Source organism: Vespula vulgaris, chromosome 6 (genome assembly GCF_905475345.1).
Source record: "Vespula vulgaris chromosome 6, iyVesVulg1.1, whole genome shotgun sequence".
Lineage (NCBI taxonomy): Eukaryota > Metazoa > Arthropoda > Insecta > Hymenoptera > Vespidae > Vespula > Vespula vulgaris.
Window position 1 is genome coordinate 3,014,393 of NC_066591.1, and position 12,998 is coordinate 3,027,390.

Consider the following 12,998-nt stretch of genomic DNA (forward strand, 5'->3'; position numbering starts at 1 on the left):
TTTACCGCGACAATATTCACGTTAACGTCGTTAGTCCCTTCAGCTGAATTATCGAAATTTTCCGGATGGTAGAAATTCAGAGACAAGGCATTTGTAAAATTGAATGAATCGAGTGTAATGATTCGTTATTGTGGTTGATTTTACTTCGAACCTTTTCTTTTTTTTGATTTATTTATTTAGTTATTTATCCTTTTTTTTCTTTTTCCATCGAATTCACAAACGAACGTCGTAATTAGTAGGAACGAGAATTTTAATTTAACGAGTTAATTTTAATTAGGCTCACCTGCGAGCGACATTTTATTTTTATTCAAAAACGAAAGAAGATAACTCGGATAGTTCATGAATTCGTTAACAAAACTTTATTATGATCGATCGTAGTATTAATTCAATTGAATAATTTTGTCATCAAGATTCAGATATCGAAAAGGATATATCGAAGAAGAGATATAGATAACAGTTGGTATTCGATATGGTTTACATTAATGGCGAGGATTGATTACGAGGTGCGAAAGATGGCGGAGATGAGGTGAATTCCGTATCCCTTTCATAGCGATACATCATATCCACATTCTGGATGGTCTGAGTAGATATAATCAATCCGCATTACCGCACAGATTCGCTTTAATAATGTCTCACGGTCGATTCGATGAGACCTTTCCGTATATATCGTTTGTTCAGAGCATTCGATCATCTATGTATTATCGAGACATCGAATTATTCGATAATTTCGAAATACGAATGAAATTTCGATGCAATACCTTAACTATTAAAAAGTGAATCGAAGTTTCCATAAGTTTATAATCGTTATCGTCAATCAATTTCAAATATTTATTAATCATTAATCAGAACAAAATTTCTTATTTCGTACTGATATATCATCTTGCTTTATATTAAATGTCACATTGTTAACAAGAGTCAAATCACTTTGGTTGTACAAATGATGACCTATCCTAACAATAAACACGCAAGTCGGATAAGCTGTGTTTGTCGTTGATATCAAGTAGTACGAGTCGATGATACTGCCGGGCAATGCTATTGACGGTCATCTACAGGGAACTAACATCGCGTCGATCGTTCCTAATCGTGTATGCCTGCGATGGATGAATCGAATGGACGTGGCTTACGGCATCCGTTCCAGGGGTATCGTCTACAAGCGAGCACAGGATAAGACGGATCGCCGATTGTGTAAAGCATTATTCGACAGGGCACGCAGAATCAATTATCGCTACGATCGTTCGTTATTCAAGACGTACGAGCATGCCGTTGATTTTCACAGTGTATTGGTATCGTACGTGTGCCAAGGTAAATGGTAATCGTATCGATCTTTGATTTGTCTTTGAGCCAAGACAAACGTGCGAGAAACCTATAGTTAATCCGTTAACCTTGCAAATTTTCGATCGATGAAAAATTTATATCGATTTCAAACAAAATAATATGAATTAGGATAAAAAACGTTGAATGAAATCGTTCAATCGTGAAATGAAAAATTCATAGGTATATTGTTTTATCCTCATGACGAGTTAATTTTTATTATTTTAACGAGAAAATCAAAAACACGTATATACGTATATATGTATATATACATATGTGTGTGTGTGTGTATACGTATACATGTAAGTATACACTAAAATTAGATATGCTTTATACGCTTAGTAAGCAAGCTTATAAGTTTCATATTCTCTTAAAACATATGTCGACTAACTAAAGTATTTCGATACGTCAGGTTGTAGGAAAAGGAGTACACATTATCAATTATTAAACGTTCAAAGCTCAGCTTGTACGCAAGTTGAAGCATTAGCTAACTATACCTACTCAACAATGAGTCCTACGTTTCAATCTTCATACTTGATGAGTCAGGAGAAATCATTCTCCTTGTTAACGTCGTCTCACGTTTCGTGGATTTATTGAATACGATTGCTACTTCGATATCGGATAATAGGTCGATAGATCGAAAATTACATTTATGACGTTATTTAAAAGAGAATTTCAATCGTATCGTTCGGTGGATAAGTACATATATACTTACTGTTAGATCATTTCGATCCTTGATGTTTATCGACATATCCATGCATGAAATTTTTCAGAGGCCTTTGAAAACTATTCTTAAAGAATTTGATCGAAAAAAGAAAGAGAGAAAGAGAGAGAGAGAGAGAGAGAGAGAGAGAAGTAAAGTAGAGTAAGAAAGAAAACGGAGGGAGAAAAAAGAAAAGAAAAAGAGATACATTCTCAGGTCGGCAACCTCGAGTTGGCGTAGTTTTGCGAGGGGCGTTGGAGCTTTGTTAAAGGGACAATTAGCATTATGCATATTGCAAGCAGGTGCGGCAGCAGCTTAGCACGATAGTACTACTACCGTCGACGTTAGGAAAACGTCGAAAAGTCTCTTGTCAGTCGGTTGCTCCTGCATAGAGTGTGGTTACAATTTATATTCCTTCGTGGCCGTTTAAGCCATCCGATTCTCCATTCTCATTCTAAGTTCTTCTGGCTTCTGAATTCGTTCGAAGAAATGAATCGAAGGAAAACCGAATCGAGAACGAGGATAATTCGATTGATTGTAATGGATGTAATTTTCAGGTTCGTTTTTTTCTTTGTGCCAACCAAAGTCAGTCCGATTATTCCCTCATTCTTCTTTGTCATCCTACCTTCCTATCATTCCGTTAATTCATCGATCGATTTCATATTATATTTTATAAGTGATCCATTTCGTAATTTGAAAATGATTAACTATGGGAAATCCAATCTAATTTAATCTTCAAAGATTGTATTTTATAGTATCTTCAAATCTGTAAAGCTTATCGTTAATACAATGAAACACCATTTTCCTTTCTCTCAATTTTTCTCTCTCTTTCTCTCTCCCTCTTATTCCCTCTAATTTTGAATTTTTAAGTGGACTCTCGAAAAGCTTCTATCGTCGAAGTTTTCACCAGCTAGCTTTGTGATAGTAACGATGTTGTTACGAGCGGCACGATTTCAGTTGAGCACCATGTACAAATTGACACCGAATCATTGGTCCGTATTTAACGCCCACCCGTCGTCATATCCGTCCGATTCGCGTTTATAATTCTGATAATTCGTACTTTAATAGTAGCTACGAGTATGGAACACTCTGCGATATCAACTTGTTCTCGTTCATTTTGATATTCGTTTTCACGCTTGACGAAATAAAGCACATCGGAGATGCGTGTTTTCAAAAGATACAATGAGATTATAGCTCGTTGAAAGTTGACCGACGCGTAATGAAACATCGCGATTTCGTGAATTACAATAAGTTGTTTAATTAATTGATTCAGTTTTTCACGAGTGTCTCCATTATTTACACATATATGTATATCACCGTCGATTAAATTTTCATTTACACATACTTATATCATGTATATCCTATGTACATATATTATTTAAGATAATGACTATGTATAAGGCAAATATTTTTAACGAAGCTCAGTAACGAGATTAGAAATCTCTCGTTATACCCACATCGTTAATTATAATTATAACGTTTTCTTTCTTTTTCCTTTTAAAATTCCCTCTATCTCTTTCATTTAGGTATCTAGATAATTTGTTAACTATGACAGGTCGTCTATGTATGATTTTATTTATTCGTATCTTTATACTTTCCTTCCGATATATTATAACCGATGTCAACTAGCAATGGTAGAGGTCGACGTATCACACTTACAAATTAAGCGCGTTCTCATTAGTCGCGTCCTAGCAGCCACAAGCAATGTATATCACGAGCGACGATGAAAAGGCGAATAATTTTACAAACGCTTTCAAAAACACTCGTCGAGTGTAAATCCGAAAGATTCGAGAGTGTTGAGGGGGCAACGGTGCCATTCAGTACGCATTTAAATCCAAACGGGAGAACTACGAGAGGAACGACAACGAGGAAAACAACGACGACGACTATGAATAATAAAGCGACAAGTTACAACGCCAAGTACTTGCTTTTGTTTCGACGGTCACCCTAATCGTCAACATTATGTAACATTTTCCAAAAGTATGTACTACCGCTCACGCACGCTATAGAAAATAGAGGAACAAAGAAAAAAATAAAAGAAAAGTAAAGTGAAATAGGAAAAAGCGCTTAACTTTTATTCATACTAGCAGGATTACGTTTATTTCGGGGCCGACGTTAATGTATTCGTGTTAACGTTTTAAATTCTACCTTCTTTTTCGCACGAAACACGATATTGCACACGAAAAACATACTCGAAAACGTTCGCGATACTTCTAAGTCATAATTATCGCGTGTTTAAGGTATCTGCCGAATATGCGCGCGTGAATTCACATTTTTTCAGTGACGTTCAGGAAACTAATTAGCTACCGCATAACGACGCGTAAAAACGGAACAAAAAGGAAGTCTTGTAATTAGGCAACCTTCCTCGGCCCCGTTAAGCCTTCTCTCTCCCACTCTCTCTCTCTCTCTGTCTCTCTCCCTCTCTCTTTCTCTTTCTATCGATCCTTAAAAATATATACACGTCTTATGTACTTCAATCAAATGAATAGACATTCGTCCTTCGTACGGCGAATTTCGATCAGACACTCCTTTTTTTTATTCTCTTTCAAAAGATCGACCTTTAAATTATGATTTTTAAAACAAACGGACGATTTTTAAAAAATGTCGAAACATTTTCTTTTCTCTTTACGTACAAATGAATGTTTATCCTCCGTGTAAAAAGAAAAAAGAAAAAAAAGGAAAAGAGGAAGAAAGAAAAAAAAGAAAAAGGAAAAAAAAAGAGAGAAAAAAGATAGTTATTTCCCATGTGAACTTACCGTGAAATGGTAACGTCCAACGATCTTCCCAAATTGAAGAGCGATGAAAATCGTACGATCGATTTCGAATTTAATCACGAACTCCGGAAATCGCGTTTCGCGGAGCACAGACGGCCGCGGACTGGCTGGATCGCTGAGTTTGAAAGCTTGCGACCTATGGGGCGACATCTAGCTTCACCACGTGTTCGAGGTGCTCGTGCTATCTTAAGCGCCCCTGCGCGGTCCACCCTCAAAATCTAACGCAATCCTTCTCTCTTTTTCTCTCTTTCTCTTTTTATCCGTCTCTCCTTCTCTCTCCCTCTTTCTCTTTGACGACAGCTAGCAACGATTTTACGTGTAACTCGACAGTATTACGATGCACCTCGAAAAGCTTGACGAAAGTTCTCGAATACTTTTAATCTCTCGATTCTCATCCTCCCATTTTTTGTTCTAATCAGTTTTTAATACTTTTAAAAAGTTTATTCGATTCGTTCGTTCGAGCGAATCCAAAGAATATCATTTGAAATGTAAGTCGTTACACTTGTTCTTTTGATTGCGAATTATATTCGAACGAAGAAGTAGAACAGAGAGAGGGATAGAGAGAGAGAGAGAGAGAGAGAAGTTGATTACTACCAGAACTGCAATCTTGTAAGAGGAAATTCAAGAAGAAGCATTTAACAATAGCTATGCACCTATATAAAATCTAAAGAAAACATATAAGATTAAATATCACAAGTAATTAATGAGAAATGGAAATAATTACAGAGAGTGTCTTAAATTAATTAAAATAAATCTTACTTAGAGAAAAAAGAGGAGGAAATAAATAAGTAAAGAAAAGAAAAGAAAGAAATCAAAAGGCAATGATAACGATTTGAGAAATAACGAGAAATAAAGTAGAAAATTAACACCTAAAGAAATAATAACTTCTTTAAGCTTCTCATTATCTTAAATGCTTAATTTACAAAGGAAATAGAAAATAGGAAGAAATGTAAAAGATAGAGACGCGATTTGAGGAATCTTTCTATAGGGTTAATGTAATCAAGGAATAGGGATTACCTTTGAAATCGAGGTGCAAGACATCTTCTATTTTATTCCTTAGCATCCCCCATCCTTTTACCAACAGTCACTGTTTGCGTTCGACTCGCGAGAAACGAGCTTTTATTATCCAACGAGCGATGCTTTTCTTTGTGAAGAACGAAAACGGAATGACTTCGGAACCGGCACAAGATCGTAAATTTCCGGATCGCGACACGCGCGCGACCTTCCAATTACGAGCGATGGATTAATCTTAGGATCGGAATCGTCGTTTGACGTTTTAAAGGGCATCTACCCCTTTAAACGAGAAGAGAGAAAGAGAGAGAGAGAAAGAGAGAGTTAGAGAGAAAGGATCGAGTTGCAGTATCCCTCTTGCAATTGCGATCACCATCGTTTCATTTCATCTCTCTCTCGCTCTCTCTCTCTCTCTCTCTCTCTCCCTCTCTATTTTTCTCTTTCTCTTTCATCTCTGTTCTATCGGCCAACTTCGTGGACGAATAATGGTATCCCGGATGTGTCGGTTTTATTCTTTCTACGATGTGTTATACCACCGCCTTCGAAAACTTGCCATCCGCTGACGCTTTTAACGGACGGACGAGCAACGATAAATATCGCTCGAAACAAGAGATAACGAATTTCTGCTCTTGGGATAAAAACGTTTTTTATCCACTGCATGTTGAAAAGCATCGTAAATGTATATAAAAGGGGTGAACGAAGATACACGTATACATTTAATTTATTTTTTCTCAATCGTTGCTATTTCTTTCTTTTTCTTCCTTTTTTCTTTTCTTTTTTCTTTTTTTAATTGTCTTTTTATTTTTTCATTAGCCGATAAAATACTTAATTTAATAGAAAAATTTTTTATACATCTCGTAGATAATCCTATCTAATAACAATTCGAGTTCTTCGTTTTTTTGTGTCATGTTAATACGGTTATTCATCTAAATATTATACAAAATTTTATTTATATGCTCGCATCTGAAAACGATCTCGTTAGCAATTCGTAATTCTTTCGATTTTTAATATAATCCGATGCAAACAAAATTTAATTAACATACCTGTTAACTTTTTCTTCGTTGTAGCAGTTTTTATTATTATCATTCAGATGAATATATGTATATATGGTTGCATGTAAAAATTTCATGTCATCGGTTTAACCAAATTCGTAGAACGCTGTAGGTACGAAGTTACGAAGGATCGTGTTTCTCTAAAAGCAAAATTAACGTAACAAGAGGGAAAAGAGAAGTAATATTATTTAATGTAATGTTGTGAAAAGTTAATTTTTTCCTTTTTGTGTACGACCAATTTGAAAAGCAATGCTCTAATTAAGTAAATATGGTCAGACGAAAATGAAGGGGTTACGAATTTTGTTCATGGGAATAATCGAGCGATAGGTACATTCTTCATAGTTTATAAATTTATCGCGACTAAAAGAGAGAGAGAGAGAGAGAGAGAGAGAGAGAGAGAGAGAGAGAGCAGAAGCTTTTTAAGAGGTGGTTTCCATAACAGAAAAATGCAATTATTAGATATCGAACGTGTTGCTTTCAACGATCATAAAAAGTCGACGTCGGTGAAGCAAACTCGTGAAAATACCGTCAATGCTTCGGATTAAAAAAAAAAAAAAAAGAAAAAAGAAAAAGAGAAACAGAAAAGAAGAAAAAGAAAAATAGTTGCCTCTTTCATCGACAACGTTTATAAGACGAATCGGGTTTTCGTAGAAATTTTTCTATCAGAGAATGCGGACGATATAAACGTACGTAGGTACGTACAATTTTTCAGTCAAAAACTTGATTGAAACTTCGCTTGAACGTAAGAACGGGCAAAACTTCGCCAAAGATTTCTCTCTTCGTTCTCGACTTTCACGTTTTCAAGATTCTCCACCACGTACCATAATCACTGCGAATAGGAGCATCCTTTTTTAAAAGGATTCCTTGATCAAAGGAAACCAACAACGAAAGATAGAAGTTCACGTGACTTTAGTAAAGAAAAAAGGAAACATAGAGCGAGAAAAAGAGAGAAAGAGAGAGAGAAATAGTCGTGCAACATGGATAGCGTTAAAATGTAATGTAGTGTGGCTCAAGTCTTACACGTCATTACGTTTATTTTCAAAGAACATTGTCTCATACTATTCCCTTCTGATATGGCTCCGTGAGATAAAGTTTCGATGCTCGCAAATTGGACTAAAGGAAAGTTCTCGATAGGGATCTACCTAATTCGTTTATCTCGAGCATCGATCTTTCGCTTTCTACCATCATCTTCGTATAATGTAGATAGGCATTATATATTTTACATACTTTACATCGTGGTTCGGTAAAGTTCTTTAAATTTGTTTCTTTATCGGATACATAAAGTATCGCATATCAACGTAACGCCGAGAAAGAAAGCATGAATATCAAAGTGTACGATGAGGTTTGCGATTAAATCTATTGAAATGATTTAAACCATTTATTATGAAAATGGCATGGCATTTCATAATATCGATTATTTGATACTAAAAAGAAAACAGTTGCTTAAAAATTAATTTGTCTATAATTAAATGTGAACTTTTCATTAATAAACAATGCACTGTGCATTTATTTCAGATTTTTAAATATCTCTATATTTTGGTTAATATAGATTTCGTTTAAATTAAATGGAATTGCAAAAATCATTTGTTATAAAAGTCCATTTATAAACCATAAAAACACTTATATTTATACAAGTAATTCTCATAATAATCAATTATAATAAATTTACATTAATTCCCATTCGCGCGAACATCGAAAAAATTGATTAACATTTATCAGTATTTTTGAATCGATTAAAATGCAAGGCATTTAATATCTTGTTAATAAAGCAAATGGATATAAACCATTTTCATAATAAACGGCTCATTTATCCCATATAGAAGTTTGAATTTTGTCTGTTAATTTATTTATCTTTTACCTATACATTTTTAAAAACGAATAATGATGACAGCTTGATGTCAGAAAAACAAAGAGGACATAGCTTTTGTAATTAATCTTTTATTTTTATTTACTTTATTTTATTTTTGTATTCCTATTTTTTCTTTGATGCTATTAAGTTTTTACAATGCATAAGACCGTGATGATGTATGGGATATTACACATTATTTTACTTTTACAAGGACAAAGATAAGCGTTGATACGAGACGATTATCTAAAAGTTTTCATCGTTGCTGCGGAGAAGCGTCTTAAAAGAGGTACGGACAAGTCCAAGAGAATGGCACAAAGTCAAGCAAGATTAATGGTCTCGGTCTTCTCTTGCGAGAAGACGAAGAGTCGACGTGCCTAGCGTTAAGTTTCTTCTTCGACGATGATCGCGGCTTTCGCGGGCACCATCAGCCATCTCTATCACCGACACCTTCATTGACGATCGTTCTGTCTCAAACTTACGAGCTACTCTTTCTCCATGTCCTTTAACCTTCTAGTCACCATTTTATTTTCTCTCTCTTTCTCTTTCTCGCTCCCTCTGTCTTTGTCTTTCTTTCTTTAGTTGAAGGTCTCTCGATCGAAGAATACGAAAGAAGAAGCAACGTCATTTTTCAAAAGTCTCTGAGCTCGAATCCCTCGCGTTTTTCACATAAATACCAACGTTCAGAAAGCATGTATTCCCATATACAAGATCTTCCATCTCTTCGGACGATAGTCCTTTGACATGAAAGAAATGTTCAAAAAAATCGGCTAAAGAGTTGGTACATTCGATACTTTTGCGGGTATCTTTTTATTTCTATTCTATTCAAAAGCTGCTTGTAGAAATCGAGTCGTTCGTTGGGGCTTTTAAAAATTTGAAGTATTTGAACAAAATCGGAGGAAATAATGAAAATGTAGGATGATCAAAATGGAGGTAAAATTCTTTGAACGACGTACGTTTACGAATAATGTCAAGTACTTCTTTGCTTGCTTTTCAAGTCATCTTTTTCTCGTCTAGGTTAGCAAAAATATCGAATAAGTCGTGTTAACGTTTTTATATGGAGATTAATCGGGTACAGCTTTAACATAGGGTCGCTAAAAGTTTAAAGTATAATCAGAAAGAGAAACGAAAAAATCGTGGGACTCGTTAAAATCCGCGATAAATGACATACCTAGCTATTCGTGCTACAAGTAGTAAAAATACAGCAAGAAGAGAAGATACGTTGGTACAATTTCGTTCGAAGCTTAACGTCTGATTTTCTGAATGGAAAATTATACGAATCTGGAGGACAACGTGAAGAGCCACGAAGCTGATTTCCTCGAGAAACACGAACGTGCTCAAACTTTAAAACTAAACGACGCGAGACAATAAGATGCACCAACGAAGAGGAACCAACGATGGTTTCCTGGATTTTAGGCACGATTTCAAACGGCTCGTTTGTTTAAATGAGATCATGATTAAATGAGAAAAAAAGAGGGACAGAGAGAGAGAGAGAGAGAGAGATAGAGAAAAAGAGCGACAGTGAGAAGGAGAGAAATGCTCGAAACATCGACAATTCGTATCGCTTTTCTTCGCTTCGAGATTCTCCAAGAGACTCGACTGATTCAACGGAATTCAAGATATTAATATTTATCAAATATTTTCCTGTAAAATCGATCCCACATTAAAACGCGAGAATCTCGAGAATTAATATCTTATTCGTCGATTATCTCAATTTTTTTTTTCTCTTTAATTTAGAAAATTAATAGATCGCAATCTACTTTTTCCATGATTTATGTAACACAATTTCTTACGTCAACGTACATTTTTCATATATTTAAATCAATATTAAAAAAAAAAAACATTGAATATGTTATAATAAAAAAAAATTTTGTAATTCAATTATTTTTAATTTAAATAGAAATTATTAAAAATATTAAAAACGATTAGTCCGAATTATTATGTTTTACACATCACGAATTGACGATAGTACAATCATTTATTGTTGACCTATCTTACTATTGACCTATCTTACAATTCAGAGCTTGTTCGATAGAGAGTTAGAACACCTGCTGAGACACTTTTTTCCTGCTCTTTTACTCTAGAAAGACGAGGATAAACGCATGGTCTTTGGTTTCTCTCTGCTGTTTTTCTAACACGAACCACCAACAGTTCTCTCGTGCTCTAGCAAAGATTTATATGGGTCAGCATTCGCTCGTCTATTCAATTCATTCAACGTAGAAAACCCGACACCGAATATCTTGTATTCCAACGAATCCATACGATCTCCCTTTTGTAATCGAAACGTAATGTTTTCTTTTTTAGAAGAAAAACAAGAAAAAAAAAACAAAAAGAAAAACCATGAACACAAAGCATAGATGCAAACCGATGAAGGGTATTAAAAAAATATCATACTTCAAATAAGGGAAAAAAAAAGGTCAAATAGATACTTTTCTCGTTTCATCGTGAAAGTTAATTAATTCAGAGAAAAAATGTAAGAAATCTTTCAAAGGATCTCCTTCGTAGTTATTAGTAGGATTAATTGAATAAAATTAAAAACAAGAGATAAAAAGAGCGGCTAGAAATTACGAGAGAGAGAGAGAGCGAGAGAAAAAGAGAAAGAGAAAGAGGGACAGACATACAACAGCGAAGAATAAAATGGATGACAATGGAAAGCAAGAAGAAAGCTAAGGATAGAAAAAGAAAAGAAATGAGAGGGACAAACATAGAAGGACATTGAAGAACATGGAGAGTTTCGATTTGACAACAGATCCCACGGGACGATCTAGTTTTACCGGTCTCGCGAGTCTCGCTTTCGCGCATTGTTTGCGGTCGATAGTTTCTCCTGCTGCTTGTCGCATATACGAAGGCATGGCTGTTGACAGTTTTTGCTTGATTAATTGTAATCCACGACGACAGCTCATAGGAATAGCTTCCCGCATGGCTGTACTCGCTACATAGCTTAACCGAAGCAATCATTGCGGTGTGCGTATCGCGTGAGTGCAACATTACCGCACGAATCATTCTACTCTGCCAACAATGATTCCGATTCGTTTTCTCTCTCTTACTTTTCTCTCCTTTTCATTTTTTGTTTTGTTCTTCTCTTTTTTCTCTTTTTCTCTTTCTTTCTTATTTCGTGATTCACGCTAGTTACATTTTTTCATTAGATATTTTTTCTCGTTCTGTTTCATTAAATTATACACATTTTTCTTACTTTTCTTTCTTCCCTTTTTCCTTTTTTTTTTTTCTTTTTTTACGCGATACACGATGACGATGCTTCCTCGAAGACATTTTTTCAGAGGTTTCTTTTTTCCTTTCTGCTTATAAATATTTTTGGAATAAACAAATTAAGGTTAATAGGAAATAAATTAGTACGTTCGTCAAGTTGAAACGGATTAGAAAAGTAATAGTATTTTTATTTCTCATCCATTACTAAATCAACATTAAATTCTATGGTTTCCATAAAATTATTGCTCGGTGTTAGAAAATGTCTCGAGTAAATTGTTGAAATTATCGGTTCAGAGAGTACATACGTTTCTACTTGTCTTCTTTGAGATAATAAAAAAGGTCCGTTGTCGAGATGAAATTACTTCGCTGAGAGAAAGGTAAAGGACGAACCTGATACCGGCGCCATAGTGTTTGCGCGAAAATTAAATGGACTCGAACTTTTTCCGTGGGAAAGGAACGGAAAATTAAATGGAAGAGCGAAGATACGCTCGGAACGTGAGTAAGAAGGAACGAAATAAGAAAGACACGCGTTGTTTCTCCGTCTTTCGGCACGTTTTTTATTTTCTTTTTTCTTTTTTGTTCTGGAAAGAGAAAATCGACAGATAATTCGCACTTCTCGTCTTTAAGACGTAAGAGGATAGACAAATCTTGAAAGAGAACAGAACGTTAATTAAAAAAACGTAAAGCAAAAATACAACAAAGTGATACAGTCGGAAATTTCGCTGGAAGGAAGAACCGGTTAGAGTCGTTTGTTTATGTGTGTTGTGGTTCGTTCGAAGAACGACGGAAATTGAGCGGAACATTCGAAAAAGAAGGATAGAAATAAACGACGACATAGAAGGTCTGAGCGTGATCAAAGAATCAGTTTCGTTGAGCTCTTCGTACTTCTATTGTCCATTGAATTTCCGTCGTACGTTATGGCCGTCGGTACGACGTTAACGCGATAGAAAATCAAATCCAACGTACACACTCGAGAAACGAGTTAGATACTTTTTTTTCTTATTTCCTTTGTACAGGTATAAAAAAAAGTGTTACGATTGGTATACCCGTTTCTTTTCATTGTATTCATTAATATCATTTATCAGAAATGCGCA

The 12,998-nt window shown here is 35.1% G+C and overlaps 1 protein-coding gene across 1 annotated transcript in view; it reads right to left on the minus strand.

Annotated features, from left to right (window-relative positions):
- Positions 1-4,927, minus strand: part of LOC127064483 (zwei Ig domain protein zig-8-like) — a 43,962-nt gene extending 39,035 nt beyond the window's left edge. Inside the window, exon 1 of the mRNA XM_050995595.1 lies at positions 4,771-4,927. The gene's annotated coding sequence lies outside the window, so the exon portion shown is untranslated. The remainder of the gene's footprint in view (positions 1-4,770) is intronic.
- Between the last annotated feature and the right edge of the window lie 8,071 nt (positions 4,928-12,998).